Genomic DNA, 7,027 nt, shown 5'->3' with positions numbered 1-7,027 from the left:
CGAACTGGAAGGAAGAGAGACGAGGAATAGTTCGTGTGCGTGCTTGGCGATAGCCAAGGTAAGAAAGGAAGTAGAGCTGGACACATGTGACCAGCGAGGGGTAAGGAGAAAGATTGGTAGAGGGAGAAAAAAGGGGAGGAAATAGAAAATAGGTGAGCAACGAGAGACAAGGAGGAAGAGAGAGATATAGTAGTAACAGAAGGAAGGACGAGAGGGGGAAAAGATACAAACAGATGGAGTCGCGTCAGAAAATATGTTTGATAAGTGCCATGCACTAAACTCTCCGCTCTGGAGTCACTTTGAAACTTCTGGTGCTTAATAGCAATACTTTGGACGGGTACATGCAGTTATAGAAAAGAAGAGGGTGAGACACAGGAACGAACTGCGAAGAAGTACAACGTAAGACGCAAAGGACTGCAAGTAGTTAAAAAAGAACTGAAAAAAAGGTCAAAGCAGTGTCGGGTAAAAAAAAAAAAAAAGAAGATACCAACAGAAAAATCAGTGTCAGTAGAATAGACTCTTCAAGAACAATGAAAGAGAATTCTATAAACCATTGAACTATGAAGAAGAGCATCAAGAAAAATTATATTGCAGATACTGAAGGATCAAAGAAATTCTAGGTAGAAATCTGAAGCAAAGAAGTTCAACATAATATTTTATGTTTGCAGGAATTTAAAAGAGAAATGGAAATTGGAGGGACACAAGAAAATATAACAATCATAGATAAGAAGATATAAAAAAAAAAAGAAAAGAAGTCCAAATATGATTATAGGGGACAAATTAAACAGAGAGTGTCAGAGTATAGATTTAGCAATTCTCTATGATAGCAAAGTCGATACAGAATGGTGCATCAACATGGTTCCAGTCCAGTGAATGAAACAAGTAAAAGATAAGAGATAATGTACACACACACACACACACACACACAGACACACACACGCACAGACACACACACACACAGACACAGACACACACACACGCACACACACATTTTATGAAGGCGCGTGACCTAGTAACTAGGATGTCGGGTTCACGATTATAAGGTTAAGCAAATGTCAAGGTACGTGGCTTAGTGGTTAGTATTCGACTCACGTAAGGTCGTTTGTTCGATTCCCGGCGGTGCGTTGTGTCCTTGAACAAGACACTTTATTCTATGTTGCTCCAGTCTAGTCATCTGGCAAAAAGAGTAGGATCTGTATTTCAAAGGGCCAGCCTTGTCACATTTTGTGTCATGCTGAATCTCCTTGAGAACTGCGTTAAGGGTACGCGTGTTTGTGGAGCGCTCAGCCACTTGCATGTCGATTCTACGAGTAGGCTGTTCTGTTAATAGGATCGACAGGATCACTCGTCGTCGTAACCTTATGAAGATGTCTGAGATAAGAATGAGAGGTCTGAGAGAATGCCTACGTCAGCTAGCGACTCTAAAAGTACCGAAAACAATTTGCGAATGCTTGGTACATGCTACCAAGCGAGTAGTATATTGTGGTTTTAATACACATAACATAGTTGAATTGTTAAGAAGTTCGATTCAAAATCACAAGGTCTCGGTTTCGATCACACTATACGTTGTTTCCAATAGTTTCAGGTTGACGCATATCTTGTGAGTAAAGCTGGGGAGACAAAAACTGCCTTAGAAACTCATCGACGCATTGTACTAAACGTCATCTCCAATAGTGCAGCTTCGTCACTCTATAAAGCTGATAGTTCCAGAAAATGACGTTGTAGATCCAGACATTTGTGGAATACTCACCTACGTACATCCTTGATAGTTCAGTTGAAAGGACATGATCCGGAATCTTGATCAACATAAATAAATAATGTATGTGTGTGTGTGTGTGTGTGTGTGTGTGTGTGTGTATGTATGTATGTATGTATGTATGTATGTCATTGTGCATTGATATGTATGTAAATATTCTGTATGTATGTATGTTTTGCTTTATGTATGTATTCTCATGCATATAGTTGCATATCTAGACATTGTATGTATATATGTATGTATGTATGTATGTATGTGTGTATGTATGCATGCATGCATGCATGTATGTATGCATGTATGTATGTATGTATGTATGTATGTATGTGAGTGTCCATGTGTAACAGAATGAGATGAAAGGCTGTTGCTTCGATACTTATGTAACAACTGAATCTCTCTGAAGTTAAGAGCAGCTAAGTTATAACGTCTCCACTGCAAGTATTATATATATATGTATATATAGTTTTTCTTTGGAGATATGGAGAGAGGGAGAGAGAGAGAGAGAGAGAGAGAGAGAGAGAGAGAGAGAGAGAGGGAGAGAGAGGGAGAGAGAGAGAGAGAGAGAGGGACTAATGTGTGTGTATGTGTGAATGTATTATATGTGTATGTGTATAAATATAAACATCTTTAATCTTTTCTTTTACTTGTTTCACTCATTTGACTGTGACCATGCTGGGGCACCGCCTTGAAGGAGTTTTAGTCGAACAAATCGACCCCAGAACTTATTTTTTAAAGCCCAGTACTTATCGGTCACTTTTTGCCGAACCACTATGTTATGGGGACGTAAACACATTAACACCGGTTGTCCGGCGGTGGTGGGGACAGAGATACAAAGACACACACACACACACACACATATATGTATATATACGACACATTTGAAGGAAAGTTTGGCATTCACTGATGCCTACTCTATGCTTATTAGATATGCTGACTAAACAACACTAATATTCATGATCTTTGACAGATCACAAATATACACAAAGCTGTTATGTGAGGCATGAAAAAAAGGGTTATAAAAATAAAAGACACGAAGTGTAAGATCATGTCGTCTGGCACAGTAGAACGCATCACAGTATTTGTTTCTCGGCGGTTGTCCAAACTGAATCAATAGATGTGTATCATTCGCATCTATAGTGTTTGGAAGACTAAAAGGCACAATTGGGAACAGGAAGGATATCAGCCAAACATTCAAAAGCTACACACTGCACCGCTCCTGTTTTCCCAATCATAAGACCCTACGCATCGGAAGCGTGGGGCTTAGAATTTGAAGATGTACAGAGATTAGTTTTTGAAATGCGGTGTTTGTAGTCTATAGTATGGGTATCATTACGAGGATGGGATAGAAATACTTCCATAAGAAAAGCTCTTTACATGACACACCATTTACAAGGTAATAAGGAAGAGACTGGAAATGGTGTGGTCATATAAGAAGGTTGCCCAATAACTACATAGAAGATTTTCCAAACCCCAGAATAAGTGGTCAGCTACCTCAGAAGTGAGTCTCTCAGATCTGTGACGACAGTTACCATTCGCAGTGGCAGAAAGCACATCTGACAAAAGAGGGTAGTGGCGGTCCAGCCGATAGGAAAGAGCAAAGATCTGGAGAGGACTGAACAAAACACACACGTGTATTCAGTATACACGCAACACGATAGTCAATATGTGATTGCATGAACGCGTGTAAATGTGTGTGTGTTTATATATGTATAATCTTTTGTACTCTAGGTACAAGGCCCGAAATAATGAGGGAGGGGAGCCGGGATCGACCTCAGTACGCAATACGTACTTAATTTGTCGACCCCAAAAAGATGAAAGGCAAAGTCGACCTCGGCGAAATTTGAACTCAGAACGTAAAGACAGACGAAATACCGCTAAGCATTTCGCCCGGCGTACTAACGTTTCTTATTTCTTTACTGCCCACAAGGGGCTACACGCAGAGGGGACAAACAAGGACAAAGAGATTAAGTCGATTACATCAATCTCCAGTGCGTAACTCGTACTTAATTTATCGTCCCCGAAAGGATGAAAAGCAAAGTCGACTTCGGCGAAAGTTGAACTCAGAACGTAAAGAGAAACGAAATACCGCTAAGAATTTCGCCCGGCATGCTAACGTTTCTTATTTCTTTACTGCCCACAAGGGGCTACACGCAGAGGGGACAAACAAGGACAAAGGGACTAAGTCGATTACATCGACCCCAGTGCGTAACTCGTACTTAATTTATCAACTCCGAAAGAATGAAAGGACAAAGTAAACCTCGGCGGAACTTGAACTCAGAACGTAACGGCAGACGAAATACCGCTAAGCATTTCGCCCGGCGTGCTAACGATTCTGCGAGCTCGCCGCCCTGTGTTAATATATGTATAATAATTATTTTTAATATAGGCAAAGCCTGACATTTTGGAAGAGGATAAATGTCAATTATATCGATCTCAGTACTTGACTGGTTCTATATTTTATCGATCCTACCAAGATGAAGAGCAAAGTTAAGCTCGGTGGGATCTGCACTCAGAACGTAGAGAGCCAGAAGAAATTCCTCAAAGTATTTTCCCGTCACTAATGATTCTGTCAATCTACAGCTCTTATTTGTTTCTAACATAGGCACAAAGAACTGATATTTGAAGCAAGAGATAAGCCTGTTAAATCGACTTGACTCGTACTCGATTTCATTGACCTCGAAAGGATAGAAGGCAAAGCGGACTTCGGCGAGATTGAGCACAGAATGTACAGATGTAAATACCACAAATAATTTTGTCCGATGCTTATGTATAATGAATAATACAATAGACATATGGGAATGGGAAGCAAACTCTGATATCAGTGAAAGTTTTAAGAGCCTGAAAGTATACCGCCCGCAATTAGCTTTGAGTGTGTGTATACACATGCATATTAGTTTGTATGTACACACACACACACACACACACACACATACACACACACGGTACAAAATGTTAATATCCCTTGACCTTACAAGTTCGTAGTAAATGGCAACACCTCTTAGGATTTCGTTCATTATAGACAGATACACCTTATGTTATTCAAACAGTGACTGACACCTATGACAATGACAGGGAGGCGTGGCATTTGTAAATCAAATTTTGAAATACACGCACAGTGCCCGCCCATACACGCTTATTTAATGACCTTCCCCTAATTTCTCCTCCCATATTCCACATGTGTCCCTCAAACAAAGTAAAATATTCTGGAAAAAGTAACGCTAAGTTTTTTCCCCTTATTAAGTTTCGCTCTAATTCCTTTTACTTCTCCCCCACGCCGATTCCCTCCATGGATGAGTTCGATCCCTTCAAGGATTATTTCCAACTAAGTAAAATATTCTGGAATAGAAGAGCAAGGTAACAAACACTTAAATTTTTCTTTTCTTCTATCCGAAGTGTATCAGTTTCGTTTTTCTTTTAAAGTTACTAAGTGATTTTATTTAGTTTATTTTACGCACCCACAAAATTGAATAATAAGGATTTTCCCGCGAAGATAAACGCGATTATCTGTAACTTAATTCGTAAATTTTGAAAAGCTTGATTGAGTAATGATTGCACATAATTAAATTAACAATTGAGAAAATAATTTACCCGAAATATTAGAATTTTCGCTTGATGTTTCACCCGGAAACAAAATCGAAAAAAAAAAAAAATAGTGCAACGGGTGTAAAAAAAGGTGTAGGAAACGAATATGAAAACACAAATGCGCGGAAAGCAACGGGGGCGGGGGACTTCGAAAAATTCACAAAGTTTCACAAGATCCGAGTTTTTCCCTCGTTACTTTGAGGAAAATATAATCCTTTTGAAATCACAAATTAGGCTTTTCCTCAGGAACTTGGATGCTAAACTTCCCTTTGAAGGGTTCGGGTCCTTACTTCTACTATATATATATATATATATATATATATATATATATATATATATATATATATATATATATATATATATATATATATATATAAATAAACCCTAATTTGTGATTTCAAAAGGATTATATTTTCCTTAAAGTTACGAGGGAAAAACTCGGATCTTGTGAATCTTGTGAATTTTCCGAAGTCCTTTCCCCCCTCCCCCGTTGTTTTCTGCGCATTTTTGTTTTCAGATTCATTTCCTATGTGGGTGTGAAGCAGAAAGATATCCATTTTCCTCAAAGTTACGAGGGAAAAACATCGGATGTTGTGAATTTTCCGAAGTCCTTTCCCCACCTTCTCGGAAAAGAATTTCCCCACAAATTTCTTTATAATCGTAATCTATACCGTTTGAAAAGTGTTTATATAAAATGTCATTTACCCCCCCCCCCATTTTCCTAAAAGTTATGAGGAAAAAACATCGAATCTTGTGAATTTTCCGAAGGCTTTTCCCCACCCCCGTTGCTTTCCGAGCATCTTTGTTTTCATATTCGTTTCCTGCACCTTTTTTTTTTTTTTACACCCGTTGCACTATTTTTTTTTCCATTTCGTTTCCGGGCAATAATGTGAACATTAACCGAATTTTCTATTTGAGCAATTTTCTTGAAACTTTGATTCTTTTTGTTTTGTTCCGGTTGAAAATCTTTATTCAACCCTATCTCTTACAAAATGAAAAGGTTTTGATGCTAAAATAGTCATCGATATTCTCTTCTCCACTTAACATAGTTTGAATTCGGCAATTGAACAGATTTAAACAATATCAAAACAAATCGATAAGTTTATTTACATGGTCGTGCAAATGTTTATGTTTTACCTTCATTTATTTTTTCTAAAGATATTTACTTATGTATCATTTAGGCTACTCCCCTCCCCCCCAAAAACCAACTAAAGATACTTAAACAATAAGTGCAGTAAGCACTCGTGGTCGACATGAATTGTCAAAAAGCTGTTTGGCAATTGGGATCCTCTAGGGCAGGGGGTTTCAAACTGTGGTTCGCGGACCACAGGGGGTCCGTAGACAGCAAATACTTTTTATGGGCAATTTGATTTTATATGTTTTTAAATCGAAATCTTTTAATTGACAATAAACCTATTTGTTAAATACTGTTAAATAAATAAATGCAAAAATATATGTTATTTTAAGCAAATATTTATGTATAAATTTCATAAGCGTTTATAAGGGGGTCCCTGAGGTAAAGCCTGAAATATAAAGGGGTCCGCAAGTCAAAAAGTTTGAAAACCCCTGCTCTAGGGCACCGGCAGTATTTTTTTCCAGTGTACTAGGGACCGGTAATATTAATTTATACCAGAAACTATGTATGAGTATAATAAAAGTTGACAATTATTTTTATCTTATATTTATTTTGTA

This window comes from Octopus bimaculoides, chromosome 5 (assembly GCF_046866305.1).
Source record: "Octopus bimaculoides isolate indiv1 chromosome 5, ASM4686630v1, whole genome shotgun sequence".
Lineage (NCBI taxonomy): Eukaryota > Metazoa > Mollusca > Cephalopoda > Octopoda > Octopodidae > Octopus > Octopus bimaculoides.
The sequence above is the reverse complement of the archived record's forward strand: the minus strand, read 5'-3'. Positions refer to the sequence as shown.